Genomic DNA, 18,477 nt, shown 5'->3' on the forward strand with positions numbered 1-18,477 from the left:
ATATGTATAGCTAGAGTTCAAGGAAATTACCATTGTAGATTGTTTAGTTTTCTTTGCAGGAGCTTTTGGAGTTGATTGAGATGTTTCAGAAGTAGCCATTGGACCTGCTGCAGATGTCTTTGGAGTTTCTGGAGACTTCTCAAGAGAAGGTGAAGGACCTGTTGTTGCTGGAGACTTCCGACCTTGTGAATATTTCTGAACCGATACTTCTATTTCTGTTTCATTCTCCACTCTATTGGCAGGCCAAGCTACGAAAGAATGTAATGTTTGCTCCATCTTTTCACATCATGTGTAGGTCTCCATGGAAATGCAAGAGGTAATAGTACTACATCCACATAAACTTTCACTGCATTTGGTCCAATAGGAATACCATTAACCATAGCCTGAGGGTCTCTTGACTAACAACGTCCTTCAGCAACAGGTTTGTCATAATTTTTACCCCAACCCATCAGTGTGCATCTGTTCTTTGAACTTAAGTATGGGCTCTGTGAAACACAATAACATTAACTACATAGTCTTATAGGCAACAATTCATTATCAATAAACTAATACCAATGTTATTACCATCAAAAGTTCAAGATTAAGTCAAAAGAAGGAAAACATTAAGTACCTTTGGCACAGAGTCATCTTCACTGACTTCTTTGTCTGCATCAACACAACTATCTGCATTCCATGAAATTATATGACCAACAGCCTCCTCTATTGATCCTATTTCTGTTGTAGGTCTCCAAAGACATGCATTTGGGATGATGGCTGATTCAACCAACACTTTCACAGAGTCAGGTCCTAATGGAATTTCATTAACATACTCCTCAAGATCAGCTGAAAGTAGTCGGCCCTCAGCGACAGTTTCCTCAGTTCCAGTCCAATCAATCAACAAACACTTAGCTGGTACTGATTTGTTAACACTCTATTAACATGAAAATCACATTTAGCCAATTTATTAAGTATATAAAGGGAAGGAAGACGAGATCTTAATGACTTACTCTTGGAGTTGAGGCTTCACCTTGCTCATCTTCTCTCTGTAGTAAAATGACAGTGTAAATATATTGGACTGTAGTCAAATCAGAAGTTGCGCATAATAGTAGGTCCTAGTGATAAAGGCTTACCTGATTATTCATTTTCTGAACAATTGCCTCTAACTCTTGAACTTTTTGTTGCAGTTGAGCTTGATTTTCTTACATTTGATTCATATAGGCAGACTTTACTTGGTAACAAGCTAGCTTTGTCGTAGACATACCTCGACCATAGCCCTTAACCGACCTGGATTATCAGGTCCTAATATTTGACTGAGTGTATTATTCTTACCAAAAGTAGTTGTTGATGAGGAAGTACCGCCAGTTTCAACATCCTCAGCCTTTCTCTGAACAACATCAAAGAAAATTCTACGATGTAATCATAACAGAAATCAGAGAAGTGATAGAAATTAAGATTAATCTCCTATACTTACTATCTTTTCAGCAGCCTGGTTATTAACTGGATTCCCATCTTTCTTTGTTCGTGACTTGACCCACACTTTCAGCCTTGTCAGTTGAGAGGTTTCAGGGCAACTCTTTTTCTGTAGAACAACCAAAGTTCAATGATCATTCATTTTTATAAACCAAATTAAAAAGCATTGTACTAACCATTTCTTCAGTCAATCGAACCATCCCTTTTCGGCTAACAGTGTGAGGAATCTGTTTCTGCTGTCTCTCCTTGTATGAATCACTCACAGCCTTAAAGGCTAAGCTAGTTTTTTGGTTGACAAATTTACGCCACTCCATCGGGGGAATGTTCTTCGGTTTCAGCTGCATCCTATCCTTCATAGTCCTAGCTTTCCGGATCTTTGTTACTACTCGTGATTTGAAGGATCTCCAATTACATCCCATCTGCCTGAACACAGCAGTCTTCTGAAACTCCTCATCTAATTCAAACCTTGCCTGCATTTCAGTTAGAATATTTAGCTAAGAAGACACACTTATAATATTTAGCTAACAAAGACACAGTAGAAGAAACTTTTACCTGAATAGATTTCCAGAGAACTATTTTGATATTTTCACTAACCTTTCTCCAATCATCGATTAATATAGGAACATGTTCTCTTACCAATACACCAAGGTATGATGACAGTTTCACTGACCCTGGTCCACACGGTTCACCAAATTCTGTGAAATCAACCGTTTCTCGTACATTTGGATCTCTGCCTATATGTTTCATTCTAGTAGGTCCACGTCTTTTCTTAGATGGAGGTTGAACTGGATCCTGTTCTTGATCTGCTGCAGCCTGTTCAGTTTCAATCTCAACATCATCAGTTCTTTCATCCTGCTCTTTATTCAGCTCAGTTCCATTCTCTATATCATGGTTGTTTTCCTCTCGCTCTGTATTCAGCTCAGTTTCATTCTCAACATCCTCAGCGTTTGTCACTTGCCCTGCATTCAACTCTCTTTCATTCTCAATTTCTACTGCAACTTTATCCCCCTTCTTATTCACTTTCTTTTTTCTGTTGTTTTGGTTGTTTTTACGCGCCATACTGGTTCACCTGAAAGCAAAATGGAAAACTAAATTAGAACACATGTTCCATGACTCACAAAATAAGAGAAACTACATTTAGTCAACACACAAGCAACAAACAACACACAATGGCGACACACAAGCAACAGACAACACATATAATTCCTACATTAATACTCTTTCACACATATATCCCTTCACAATCATTTCGAGCATTATGATCTTCATCATCTAACTCATCAGTGTCCATGTCAACAGCTGCAGCCACTGGCCCGATATCTCCAATAGCATCTTCATGCACTTCCTCGCTGTATCTTCTAGAAGAACCTTGCATCACAACATTCCAATTCGATGAATCATCTTCTTTTAAATAAAAAACTTGCTTCGCTTGAGAGGCTAGTATATATGGGTCCCTTGCAAACGAATGTTGTCCTTGGTTGAAGTTGACAAGTGTGAATCCATCTTCTTCCTTGACTCCATTTCCTTTGTTAGCCCATTGACACCGAAATATTGGTATGTAAAAGTTGTTGTAATCTAACAGAATAATGTCCACCACTCTGCCATAATAAGAGACCATATCAACCAGCTGTGAAGTGTCTCTTGCACTAGCTCTACACAGCGAGATAGCCTCATAAAGAACCCCACTGTTCTGACTTTGCCTTGAAACTGAACTGGTGTGAAATCTGTGACCATTTACTATATAACCAGTGTAAGAACGTGCAATGCTGCGAGGACCATATGCCAACCACTTAAGTATCTCTTCATGTCCTTCTGAATTCATAGGTACCTACCAAATATAGACAATTCAATGTAACAACAGTCAGTTGGCGATATATCCTAAATGGTAATGTAACTTAACACCAATATTGACCTGTTCTTTTTACCATCCAGCAAAATGCTTAGCATGCATATTCCACAGCATGTAGCATCACGATTACATTTTTTATTTGACTCTTGCAGATATTGAAGGTCCATGCTACAAAAAAATCAGAACTACTATCAGTTGATGTTCTTTATAAAAGGACAGGACTTGTGAAAAAAAACACAACAAAATTGCATTCACTTACTCGACAAAAGGTTCCACTAAGGCCATATTTTGAATGACAGCAAGATGAGCTATTCTCTTCTCTGTCTCACTAAGCGTAATAGTAGTGGCTGCGGATATTGGACGACCCTCTAAGATAGGGCTGCTATGGTCCTCATCATTTCTTTCTGCTTTTTCAACAACACTTGTTGTCGTTTTCAAAAACTCACTGCAAAACTGCATGCATTCTTCTGAGAGGTACGCCTCAGCAATACATCCTTCCAGTCTAGCTGGATTTCTTACAAAGTCTTTCATGACTTTCATGTACCTGCACACATATACCAAACATATACATTAATGTAACAACAGTCAAAATGATAACATAAACACGCTAACAATTAAAAGACAGCACAAAACTACCTTTCAAATGGATACATCCATCAAAAGTGTACTGGTCCACATAGCCGAGCTTTCCTGCCTAAGTGTACAGTCAGGTGCACTATAACATCGAAGAAGCTTGGTGGAAAATATCTCTCAAACATGCAGAGAGTTTCAACGATCTCAGTTTCCATTACTGCTATTTGCTCCCTGTCTATAACTCTCTGACATAACTTGTTGAAGAATATGCACATGCGTGTAATACATATCCTCGGGCCTTTAGGAAGCAAACCTTTTAGCGCAGCCGGGAGGAGTTGCTGCATCAACACATGATAATCATGTGATTTGAGTCCTGATATCTTGCAATCATCCATTGTTACGCCTCTGGATATGTTAGAACAATACCCATCTGGTTCTCTAAAGTCTAATAATCTCTTGCAAAATACTCTTTTCTCTGTCTTTGTCAATGACCATGGTGCTGCAGGAAGGTAAGTTCTTTTACCTTTTGTTTGAGGATGCAGATCCATACGAATACCAAGAAGTTGCAAATCCTTTCTCGCGTTAAGACCATCTTTGGATTTCCGACAGTGCAACAATGTAGAGACTAGGCTATCAGCCACATTTTTCTCCACATGCATAACATCCAAGTTATGCCTCACTGGTAATTCCTAAACAATACAAGATAGATAAAATAAAACAAAATTAAAAAAAATCATACTTTCTCAATTGTGAAGAACTAAATAATAAACAGAAGATACATACCTCCCAATAAGGCAGTTTGAAAAATATGGACCGTTTTTTCCATCTTAATAACTCTTCTGCGTCTACTACATCTTCCTCTTCCTCTTCCTTTGATTCAGTTTCATCATCAGAGCCTGATCCAACAGTTTTCGTCAGTTTTCTCTTCCTTCCACTCTCTTTAGCATTTCCAAAATCATTCTTGAAGTTTTTCAATAGTTGACTAATATCATGACCTGTCTGAATCCTACCCTTTGTCCCATATTCAGATTTTCCATCAAACCAAGATTTCTTTGAACGATACCTATGTGTCGGTGGCAACCTCTTTCTATGACACATATACACATGCTTCCTGCTATGCTTCAACCAGTGACTATCAGTAGATTTCCCACATATAGGACATGCCATTTTACCCTTAACTTTGCAGCCTGCAAGATTGCCGTACGCCGGAAAATCGTTTATTGTCCAGAGAAGGATCGCCTTGAGCGTGAAAGTAGTTTTGCTATAAACGTCATAAGTTACCTCTCCCGTGCTCCACAGATGATTCAGATCCTCAATGAGAGGTTCTAAGTATACATCAATATTGTTTCCAGGTTGGTGCGGACCAGGAATCAACAAGGTGAGAAATATGTGTTCTTTCTTCATACATAAGTAAGGAGGCATATTATTGTTAACCAATAGCACTGGCCAACAACTATACTTAGAATTGCACATATTGAATGGATTGAATACATCAGTTGAAAGTCCAAGCCGGATGTTCCTTTCTTCACTAGCAAAGGAAGGGTACCTATCGTTTATTTGATCCCAAGCCACAGAATCCACGGGATGACGGATTTTACCGTCGCTGCTCTTGTTTGTGAAATGCCACCTTAAATTCTTTGCGATTTCCTCAGACTTAAACATTCTCTTCAGCCTTGGGATAATTGGAAAGTATCTCAAAACTTTCTGTGGGACACCCTTCTGTACTTCACCAGTTTGCATGTTAATCTTCCATCTTGAAGCCTTGCATTTTGGACAACTCTCAGCCATCTCATACTTCTTTCTAAATAAAATGCAGTCATTTACACATACATGTATCTTCTCATAACCTATACCTAATGATCTCAGAAATTTCTTCACTTCATAGAATGACGTGTGAAGAACATTGTCCACGGGTAACATTTCTGACAATGTCTCAAGCAGCTTGTCAAAACTTTTGTCTGACCAACCATTCTCAGTCTTTAATCTATAAAGAGTCACAATAGCTTATAGCTTGCTATGACTTGAACAGTTTGGATACAAAGATGTCTCCGCATCTGCTATCTTTGATAAGAACTCATCTTCTTGCTTGTCTTCACCCTCAGGAATCTCATATAAGTCATCCTTCTGAAACAGTTCTCCATCTAAATATTCAGCAGCTTGAAATAATCTGAAAATCTCATCATTCCACTGGGAAGTTTTTCTTCCATCTTAAGCCTCTGAGTCCACTTCTCCATGATGAAACCAATCATTCTGCATCTTGTAAGTCTCATCCATTCCCTTTGTCACAAGATGATGCACTACAGTGCTTGGTTGATGACGATCTAAATTTTGACAGTCTATACATGGACATATTACCAAGTCACTATCTCCTAACACCGCATTAACAAAGCTCCAAGCACCTCTCTCATATGCAGGATCAGCTCTATAGTGTAGTAGTATGAAAGCAGACAAACATAAACTCTTATTCATCCTATGAGCACTCATTTAAAACACAACCTACATATATATATACTCCATACCTGCGAAGATAAACCCATGCCTTGTCCAACATTTTATGTTTAAACCTTAGTGAAGGGTTAAACAAGTTCATCAAACTCAGATTATTCAAATAACAATACCAAATAACAACTTAATCATTAACAGATTTTAATAACATATACATAAAAGTCACAGCTTATTCAACAGTCAAAGACACAACAAAAAACTAGCTACCTTCTTTGTTATCGAGAAAAACATTTAAGATAAAATCACATATATTATTCTTTGTCAAACACATAGACATAACAATAACAGCTTTTGTCAAACACATAGACATAACAATAAAAGCTTATGTCAAACACACATGAACATTGGGGAACATTGCTTCTTACCTCTATAACCAAATGCCTCAAGGAGATGATTGTCTTGCTTCTTTTCAGTACTAAAACAACTGGCTTCTTTGTTACCCCTTGCTTGAAACACAGAAGAACAAAATTAATTAGTAAGTAAAATACGAACTACTGAAGTTGAAGAAAAACCTAATCGACTTATTCAAGTGAAAATAGCAAACAAAAGAACAATCAAATACTGACTATTAATAGGTTCTAAATTGAGTCCTAAATTTGACAATGTTGAGTCCTAAATTTAACAATTTTGAGTTCTAAAAATAACAAACAAAAGAACAATCTCACACTCATAAGTTGAGTCCTAAATTTAACAATGTTGAGTCCTAAATTGAACAATGTTGAGTCGTTAATGACATCGTCTTCTTCACTCAATCATTTGGGCTAAGCAGTGTCACCCGAAACACAAAACACAAAGCACATCAAAGAGGACAATTGAAGCCGTCGAAGCTCGAAATTACCAGATACAATTCGGGTAAAGGAAAACCTAATAGAGGTATAGATTGGTGAATTCGTACCTTCGAGTTTTGTCTTCTTGCAGAGATCTGATGTGAACTCGAATCTGAAGAACCCTAATTTGAACGATGGAGATGCAAATTTCAGCTGCCGAAGGTGGAGATTAGCACCGGAAATGTGGAGGCCGTCGAAGATAGAGATTATTGCCGGCAAAGAACATAGATTATTGCCGTCGAAGATAGAGATTGTTACCGTCGATTGAAATCGAGATTGTAGCAGAGAGAGAGATGTAGAATCGAGATGTTTTTTCTTTTAGTCAAAAATATATTTTTTTCTTTAAGAAAGTTGTCTTTTTTTACTAAGTATGGCGCTCAGTATTGGCGCTTATAGCACAATATTAGGCTCCAAAACACAATTTAGCTTCCCGCATAGTAAAATTACGGTAAAGCACTAATCTAATGCTGTAATAAAGTACCCTAACCAAGTTTGCTATCTACAATAGCAGTTTCCAAATTAGTGCTATCCTCATGTGCTATGAATACACATATTTCTTGTAGTGAACTTCAAGAAATGAGAGGTGGACTTGCTGACCAAAGGGATTCTATTACAGCCATCCAAGAAAATGATGAAATGCTATGGGTTCAGCAAGAGCTAGACAAGGTGAAAGATCAGATGAAGGAATTATGTCTGTCAATTCGTCGTGTACGCGGGGTGGTCGAGAATGTCTTAATCGCAAGTATAATCTTAATTGTTGTATTAATCTCTTTTGCTTCGTAGATCTTTCAATTAAAAACTGTGAACCTCTCTTTATCGTGGCCGTTTGTTTGAATGGCGTATTTATGTCTGTAATCTGGTAACTTGCTTCAGTTTTTGTAATATATAGACGATATCGTTGACTTCATTATTTGACCTATTTAGTAGACTTCTCCATTAAGAAGTCAGTCGACAAAGTCTACTCGTTAATGATTTACAACGCGATGGTTTGCGTTATTAATTATGTAACTGTTCATTGTAACCGTTTCGTCTCGTATATATAAACCAGCCCGGGGCCTTTTGATTATTTTAAAATTGCAACCAAAAAAGTTATCAGTAAATCATTTCTTTTCTCTTTTAAAAAATTAGTACGTAGTTCATCTTCACGACGGAGAATTGGTGATTGAAAGTCTTTAAGTACTTGTATCGGTCAATATAAATCATCCACGCTTAACTGGAGACTGATCACGGTTGGGTAATTGAAACTTTCTCTATATCACTTCACTTCATCATATCATTCACGTTTGTTTCATTCTTAGAAAGATTCTATATCATATCACTTTATACTTGTAAGTGTAGAATTCTATATTCACACGCAACTTTTATCCCTATATTAATTTGGTAGATTTGATAGATTGCAGTTTAAAGTACGTTTTAGTTTCCCCAGACAGAAGTCTACTTGATAAGTCTTCAGCATAATAGTACAAAAATTAATTAGATTTGATGGATTTGCAGTTTAAAGTACGTTTTAGTTTCCCCAGAAAGAAGTCTACTTGATAAGTCTTCAGCATAGTAGTACAAAAATTAATTAGATTTGATGGATTTGCAGACGGTTCAGTTTCCCGTGGAGAATTCTGCCAGAGAAGTCATCAACATAATCATTACAAGGTATAAATTGATTTGATGTTAGTTGGCAGTAATATTTATATGTTTAATTTACCGATAAGCGAGATCCGGTTTTAATCGGTTTCTTTATAATTTCCTGGTACTGTTTCTAATAAAATGGTTTTGGTTTTATAAAATTGGGATTATTATAATTATTGTAATTTTATTCAACTTAAAAACCGAGATAACAAAGGATAGTTATCTCTAATTCTTTCTCATAAGGAACTAGAAAACTCTTCTCTTCCGCTTATCTCTGCCGCTTATCTCTATCGCTTATCACTAACGGTTTGTTCATGTTAAACCTAAATCTCTATCTTTCGGATTGTCAGTTTACTTACTTTGTTTAACTTATTTGTACCAGATCTCGACGAACTCTGTATTCTTCAACCCAGCCGCTTCAGCTTCATCTTCGCCACATCGCCTTCGCCGTCGTTGTCCTCTTTGATCAAACTGAAGGTTGACTTTGATAGTAGCCTTCTTTTCCAATTTGACGCATAGACTTATTGGATTAGTCTTCCTCTTTCTCAATCTCTCGTTTTTAATTTTCTCGCGAAACCTAATCTTATCTTGCAGAATGGATGAGAGAAAACTAGAATTTCCTTGGTTTACCACACCAGAGTTCACCAAACCGTTAACAACTTATGTGTTAACAACACCAGAGTTCACCAAACCTTTAACAACTTGTTCTTTCATTTCTCTTATAGATTATTTAAGTACCTCGGTTTCTTCTCTGAACCAACGGATCTCATCCCTCGCATCCAATATGCTCCGCCTCTGTCAACCACGTGATGGTTCTGCGTCTAACCAATGGAAAAACCCATGAACAGTGCATCTAAAGAAATTTCTTCTCGGATTTGCATCTGTCCATGATTTCACAATTATTGTCGATCTACCGCAGTAGTTGCAGATTGTACTAGTAATTTGTATTTGCAAATTTGTATCGGAAACTGACCCCAAAATTTGACTCATCATCCTCTAGTTGTTGGTGCTTGGTTAAGAAGAGGAGTATCATAAAATGGTCTTACGAGTAAATGATAGTTAAGTACTACTCTTTAATAATGTCGACTTGAACACGTGGGATAATCCCGAATGTTTTATTACAGAGACAAATTATTGCTACACGATGACTTCACGATGAAGTTAACTTTACTCGCCATCTTCAGCAACTTGAACAAATTGTATAATTGTTAGTGTGACCGACGAACATATACAAAACGTAAAAAAATGTATCAAGTGGGATTGTTACTTACACAATGAGGTCGAGTATGTCCAGGCTGTCTGCATTTTGAACAAGCATATTGTTTGCAAGACTTCCTCAGCTTGCTCCCATTTTTACGTGACAGTTCTAGCCATGTTAGCCAACGAGAATTCTTTTGCCTCCCAGGCTTCCGCTTCGGTATGGGAGGTATACATCGGATATCTAGCCCAATTGGATTGTGCTCGACATTGAGCATGATGTTAGCCGTGTACGACGCATAGACATAATCTTTTTTATAGTAAGCTTCGACTACGGTAGACATATGCCATCCGCTTGACTTGGCAGCCTTAATCGCATGTGAACATGGTATTTTCTCAACATTAAAAACCCCGCATGAACAAGATTTTGCTTCCAAGTCAACCAAACAGTCACGCTGCCCACCCCTAACGTAGAAACGCCAACCATCAATGCGTTCTACCTTCATCATATCTACATAATGCTCCCTTACGGCCAATAAGAACTCAACACCCTGGCTAAAAGTGGTTGTCAGACTAAGTGCATCCTCTCGTCTTTTCCAATACCACCTACCTGAATTTTTCTTAATAAACTCAATCAGATATGTGATAGGATAACCTTTGGCTTTCTTTAGCATGGAGTTGATAGATTCCGCAATGTTGCTAGTCTTGATGTTGTATCTATCTCCTGTACAGTAAACCCAAAACCATAAAGCTGGATCTGCCTCATTCAAGTACGCTGTAAGGGCCGGATTTACGTTAGTAAGGGAAGCCATGTAGCGGTTGTAATCATCATATGTATGCACATATGCTGCCTCTTTCACCAAGTACATCAGTTGCTTCCCATGGAAACTAGAAATTATGTTTTGTTGGAGATGGTAGTAACATATCCCTCGTGTTGCCCATGGCATAACATTGCGACATGCTTTAGCTATTGAACTACACCTATCCAAAACTACTACCAGTGGATATTCATCTGAGATACACTCACTTAATTTGGTGAAAAACCAATCCCATGAAGCATCATACTCCGAGTCCACAATTCCAAAAGCCAACGGAAATATCTGAGAGTTATCATCCTGTGCGCAAGCGACTAGCAATACACCTTCATACTTTCTAGTGAGATGGATCCCATCAACCACAATAACTCGCCTCATGTAATTGAAACCACGGATTGAAGCATCAAAAGATAGGAAAATGTACTTAAACCTATACTTGTCATCAACAACAAGGTCAACAACACTTCCCGGGTTTGACTGCTCTATTTTTCTAAGACAATAAGGCAACTTCGCATATCCAGATTTGGCGTTTCCTCTCACATATTCCAAGGCATATTGTAAAGCCCTGTACGAAGTTGTGTAATCCAATGTCATGCCGAACATTGTTCTCATTGAATATTTGATATGTTGTGGGACAACACCATCTACTATTCCTACCTGGTCTACAAAAAGCATCCTAATATATTTGGAGGTGCAACGCCTACGGTGAGCTATGCGGTCCACAATAGAACATGTATGCACGTACAGATATTTGGTGACCCAAAAAGTGGTTGGATCATTCTTCACAGTGGCCACGACCCTCCACCTGTATCCTGGCACAGAGCATATTGCCACCAACCGAGACTTTGTGGACTTCTTAATTTTGAAAGAGAATTTTAACATAATAGCGGTCAAACGCACCTCTTTTATGACATCATGTTTACATGGAAAGCATTGACCTACTTTCAGTTGGTTTATCCAAGGATTATTTAACTGTCCATGAATACCACCAACAAACGGTTTCCCTTCTTCAGCATCTACATCCAGGTGATCTCCATCTTCATCGTCATCTTCATCTTCAAATTTCCCGTACTCATTGTAATCGAAATCCATGTCATCAACATCTTTTGGCTTCTCATCTATAGTATAATGGAGAGCTTCTTGGCATTCTTCTACACATTCATCCGCACCTGGATCCACATCGTCTATAGAACAAGAGTTGTTTGCATCATTAACACATTGCTTAACCGGCTGTCCATCCATGCATCGCGTAGAGACGCAAAGGCGAACAACATTCCTACTACTAAAATCTATCAATTTCTGAACTGATCTATCATTTGTGACATAGACAAGAGGGGTATCTTAGGGCAATTGCTGAAGCATCATCTTTGTTAAGGGATACGATAAATTAACCATCTATGTTTCTTTGTCAATCAGATAATCTTCTACAGCCATTTCAAGAAGCTCAGCGTATGTACAACCGTGTCGCAAAAAAAACATTCTCCCCCCTTTGCGTCCATCCATATCAAAATGTCAAGAACCATTTCTCGTCACCCATACTCCGAAAACAACAGGTATTTGCGCCATTTACCTGAAAGATTAAGCAGCAAATCAAATACTCATTACATAGCTGATTATCCATAGAAGTCTTAAATCAATAACCTAGATGCCTAACAAAACCAAAAACATGATTGATCCAAAAGTATAATATATTATCATGAAAAAAATAGACAGAGGGAAGTACATAATCGATACAAAACAAATGAACTACAAAAGCAATAAGAAAAATTTATAAATTTCAATTAAACACTATTTCAATTATACAGACTTTACAGATAACTCCAACACTTTGACTTCCTAAATTAGTCTACCTTAATGACCTAACTGCCTATGAAAATCAAAAACTTGATTTCTCCATATGTATAATATGGATTCATGTCAAAAACATACAGAGGCAAGTAAATAACATATATCAAAGAATACAACAAGAAAATCTTAAAAGTTATTCACCAATTTGCAATAATTTGGTTTTCAAATTATTCTGACTTCATGTTGACGTCAACGGGTAGACATAAAAAAGACTATACGAAGATAACTACAAATGAAGTCTATTTCTTGCTGTCTATTTTTGCAATTACAATTTAACAAAGCAGACAGCGGACAAAGTCTACCAGAACCGGTTGACTTCTTTTGTGGTCTTCCTTTGTTAATTTTTTGGTCAGTTTTGTAATTAAATAGATAAAACTAGGTAGACTTCAATGGAAAGTTAAACTGGTTAACTTCAGTTATAGTCTACTCTAGTTATTTTTGCAATTGACCAACCCATTGACTTTACAATAGACTTTTGTCTAACAAGTAGACTTCATCTATCTGTCAACGAGAAAAAGTAAACTTCATCGTGGTTAGTTTTGCAATTGACCAAGTTTGACTTTTCCCAAGTAGACTACGTACGAAGTCTACAGTAATGATGACTTCGTTTGCAGTCTGCCGTGGTCATTTTTGGGGTTGACCAACATTTTAATTTTTTAATTAGTAGACTTCTTTTGCAGTCAACTAATTATTTTAATATAATAATATTACGGTCAATGCTTAAATATTTTGGTCAACTCCAAAAATAGTCATTATAGAAGTCTACTCGTTTATTATTGTAAGAAGACTTCTTAGTCCAACAGTCATCACTAAAAAGTCAAGAATTTGGTCAATTGCAAAAATACGCCTTAGTAGACTGCAAACAAGGTATCGGTTGGAAATATTTTAATGCAGTCTAAACTATATTTTTTTGTTTTCAAATAAAATTAAGGAGACTGAAATTTAAGTCTACGGGCTCGAAAGTAGAAAAAAATTAAATTGCAAAACTGACCACATAGTAGACTTTACATGATATTATGACGGTTGGACTAACAAATGAAGTCTAATTTCGACAAAAATAAAGAAAATCACAAAATCTACCGGAAAATAACCTTATCATAGGTTGTTTCGCAATGTCAAGCACCAAAGACGTCGTATTTAGTCACCGCTGAAGAAACACAGCGCCAATTTTCCTTGTTCATGAGATATAACAAGATTAACGAACTTTCAATTTTTTCGATTAAAATGGAGAGGAGATGGAAGAAAATGAAGTTCTCATAGCATTGGGTGTTATTTAAGCTCACAAATCGGGTTGTTGAAGCATTACGAGCTTCAAATTTAGTTGTTCATGGTGGTTGGAAAATTGATGGCGGTGGTACAACCGTAAATAAGACAAGAAGATGAAGATATAGATGTAATTAACATTTTCGCAAGAAATTCAAATAAATCAGAAATAATGGCATTTCTGTGAATACATTGAATGACAGAGGATTTAATAGGGAGAAAGTGGCAAATGTTGGAGAAGGAAAAATAGGGATCTAGTCTTGCAATTGACTCAAGTTAGAGGTCTAATTTTGCAACCGTCCCGAACATTATTGTGTTTCCGAGAGATGTTTATGATGATCATAAGGTTGTTATGTAGTATGTTATGCATGATCTAAGCCGCACTTATATTAGTAAGACTGAATATTATATATGATAATAACATAATTCTTTTCAGTTTGATGTGTGTAAAATTGATATTTGCATACACAAGAAAAAACTTGGCATATTGTTATTTTCAAAGAATCTATGTGTTAGAAAATTTGAAGCCCTTAAACTGCAAGAATCTTGCCTCCACTAGTCGAAAGCCTCTACCTATATATTATTTGTTTTCCATTTTAAAAGTCTTCGGATGAGGGTATTTACATCCTCTCGTACGTTCTACTGCACATTCGTTGTTTGGAAGCGTCAATCAGCTACACTAGAATTGTTGTCAAAATTGAATCCCTAGCACTTGTATAAATTTGGGTCTATCTAATCCCTATATACGCCTTAAAGACTATATACGCCTAATATAAAAATACACATAGGATTTGAATGGTAGATTGGAAAGGAAAAAAATAGGGTAAATTGGTAGAACGGATAAAAATTCTATGTTTGTCATCAATATAAAATTTTGGGCCCATCGTATTAAGACATTCACTCAAAATTTTGGGATCATATTTAACAAAACCAAACATGAATATACATGGGCCACATCTATCATAATTGTTTGACTATTCATGGGTTTGATATATATATTTTTTATGTCCAGATTTATTATTTATTAAAAATTACGAGAAGTGTTACATAGACGATTCTACCATGAGCAATTCCTTCTGACCCTATTAAATTCACGGCAAACAATAATTTCTTTTCCATATTCCTTTTGGACACTTTGGATTTTGATTCTAATTGTGCATCACTAGAGATCTCATGTAAACTTGTCTTCATTAATCTGCATAATTGTTAATATATTGCATTATCTGGGACTTGAATTCGTAGAACGGTAGAAGCATCAATTAACCCTTGGACTAACCATTGGACCAAGGGGTTCCACAAGTTTGGTATTTGTTTATACAAGATTTGTTACATAAGTTACAAATCAAATCAAAATTTCTATTTTTGTTTGTTTGTTTATAACACATTTGATACTATTTGAAAATTTTTGGTTTTCAGAGTTTAGTTAAATAAATTGATATAATGAGAAATAATCCGAAGATAAGGAACTTATTAAAACACATAATATTTTTTAAAAAAGAGAGAAGAAAAGTTATATTTCTATCAACTATATAATCAATGGAGAATATAGAAGAATCACTATGTTTAGTATTAACATAATTAAAAAAAAAAATCAATTGAGGATAGTAGACTTATTACGTTTAAAAAAAATACATTTTTAATATAAAAAACATTTGCATTGAAAAATCTGCAAATGAACTTAAGAAACGTGAGTCTATTGATTTTTTTATTTGAAAAATAAAATAGACGTTATATTTTGTTTTTTTCTCTTATTATGAATTTTAACATTTTTAGTTATTGTTCATCAAACGTAATAGACGTTATATTGTTTTAACTATATTTTTATGTTTGTTATATTGTGGTAAGTGAAAAATTTCTAAGTAATGGCGGTTAGATGAAAATTTTCAACAAAGTATTGGTGGATAAGTGATTTTAGCTTCCCGCTCAGTGATTTTTTTGTTAGCGTTTTAGTGCTATGATATAGTAACCAAAATAAAATATTATCTTTCATAGCATTTACGGAGACTGCGTTATGCTTTTCTGCTATTGATTTCCATATTTTTTTGAGTGATAATTGTTAATAAATCATATTATCTGGGATTCGAACCCGAGACCTATGGTGTAGAAGCATTACTTAACCCTTGATTAACCATTGAGCTAAAACAGGGGACTTCCACAAGTTTGGTATTTGTTTATAGAAGAGATTTGTCAGATAAGCAATAAATTAAATCAAAATTACCTTTTTCTTTTTCTTAACTTACTTTATAACACATTGGATACTATTTAAACAATTAAGGTTTTCAGATTTTAGTTAAATAAATTGATATAATGGGAAATAAGTCAAGGACATGGAACTGATTAAAAACACATAATAATTTTAAAAAGAGAGAAGGAGAGTTATATTTCTACCAACTATATAATAAAATGGAGAATGAAGAAGAATCACCATGTTCAGTTTTAACATAATTTTTTTTAAAAATCAATTGAGAATAGTAGACTTTTTACGTTTAAAAAATATATTTATGATATAAAACATATTTACTTCAAAAAAATGGAAAAATGATTGTCAGGTACGCCAAGTATAGACCAACATATTGAAACGACCCGACCAGTTTTTTTTATATAATAATATTAATAATAATAATTATTATAATAATAATAATAATAATAATAATAATAATAATAATTTATATATAATAGCAAACTCGTTTTTGAGAGACTGCTGATGTTTTCTTTTTCATCCAACAGTTTAGATTGTTTTAGTTTCTCATCCAACAGTTATTTAATAATATTATTAATAAATATAACGTCTATTACGTTTGATGAACAATAACTAACGTCTATTTAATTTATTAAATAAATGAAAAGGCACCTCTTTTCTTCCTTTCCCAAATCGTCGTTTCTTTTTGTTTTGCCCTACAGAATCAACGCTTCTCTTCGTAAAAACCTGTTCAATAACCTCTTTTCATACCTTTATATTTGGAATTTGCTCAACTTACAACTTATTTGGTTTTGTGCACTTCTCTCTCGCTTATTCTCTTGAGATGTCTTGCTTTGTCTCTTCCTCTTATACCAAGTGAGTTCTGTTACAAAAAATCATCGTTTAGTTAGACTGTAAAAAATAGCCACTGTTTAATAAATTCGTTGGTTCTTGAGTTATTTAATTCATTTGACTTTGTATGATCATTTTTAGTTCTGTTTTAGAATCCCTGATTTGCAATTTTCATTCACTCATCATCGCTGATCTGGGTTTGATCTTGTTGTTCATCATTTTTGTACCTTCTCTCTGGTTCTCCTTTTGGTGACTTGTTGTATAGGTATTGCAATTGTAACATTTCTTCTATGATTGAGTAAACATATGATGGTTATTTTAGACATATATCTTTAGCAACATGCCGTTATGATCAGGCATTGGTCAATGGATAGAGGTGAAATTTCATAACGTCTCTTTTAAAACTGTAGGTTGGGTTCATTCTCGGTGGTTAGAGGTGTCAAGCGGGCCTCCTGCCCGCGGGTCTAGCCCATTTAGTATCATAGCGGGACAGGCTTGAACATCATTTTTTGTGTCCATGAAATAGCAGACTTAGCGGATTAGTCCATCACAGGTTGCGGGTTGGAGCGGGCTAACCCGTTGCGGATTGCGGGTTTGCGGGTCGACCCGTCAAAGTCTGAAACCTTTCTTTGAACTTTGAAGCTTCTGTTTCACTTAAGAGTTTGTAAAGGTTTTAGAATAAAACTTATAATCGAAAACCTTAAACTTAAGAGTGTTTTCAGTTTGTTTAACAAGGAAACTGAAGAGTCTTTTTATTTTTTACGACTTACGCGACTCAAACATAGAAATGAGAGTTGAGAGATTTTCGTTTGTTAATTGTGAGTATCATTGGAGGCTTGGAAGCTGAATCCATACACATCTGAACATATTTGTAATGGTAATGTTTCATACTTATCCTTGACCTTTGATTGCATTCTGTTTTGAACTTTTGATTTTTCATTTTAGTGTTTGAAGTTGCAGGTTTATGCAGGTTTAGTATTTTGAACTTTTGATTTTTCAGTTAAATGTGTTCTAAGTTGCAGGTTTATGTATCTTTGACCTTTGATTGCATTCTGTTTTGAACTTTTGATTTTTCAGTTTTAGTGTTCTAAGTTGCAGGTTTATGCAGGTTTAGTGTTCTAAGTTGCAGCTTGGTGACAACATCCAAACCAGTCATATGAAGCCACAGGAAGAAACAGATCGCCATTTGGGTTTTCGGTTAGCGAGTTATGATCAAATCCGTAAGACAGCTCTGAAACAAAACAGACCAGCGAGCAGCCAACTTTGAGAGCGATTTACCATCAAACACACAAGGAATCAGAAGGTGATCTTTATATCACTGGAAAGATCTCGCTGCCAAGTTTCTACAACACCTTTCAAAGCAAGAATCCAAGTTTTGTAGCCATAGTAACTGAAGAATAAATTAGCAACCTGTGAAAAAAAAAAGAACTGTTCTTGAAACCTGCAACCTTGTTTTCATCATTCTTTGATTTCTCTGCAACTATCAGAGTTATCTTT

Source organism: Camelina sativa, chromosome 2 (genome assembly GCF_000633955.1).
Source record: "Camelina sativa cultivar DH55 chromosome 2, Cs, whole genome shotgun sequence".
NCBI lineage: Eukaryota > Viridiplantae > Streptophyta > Magnoliopsida > Brassicales > Brassicaceae > Camelina > Camelina sativa.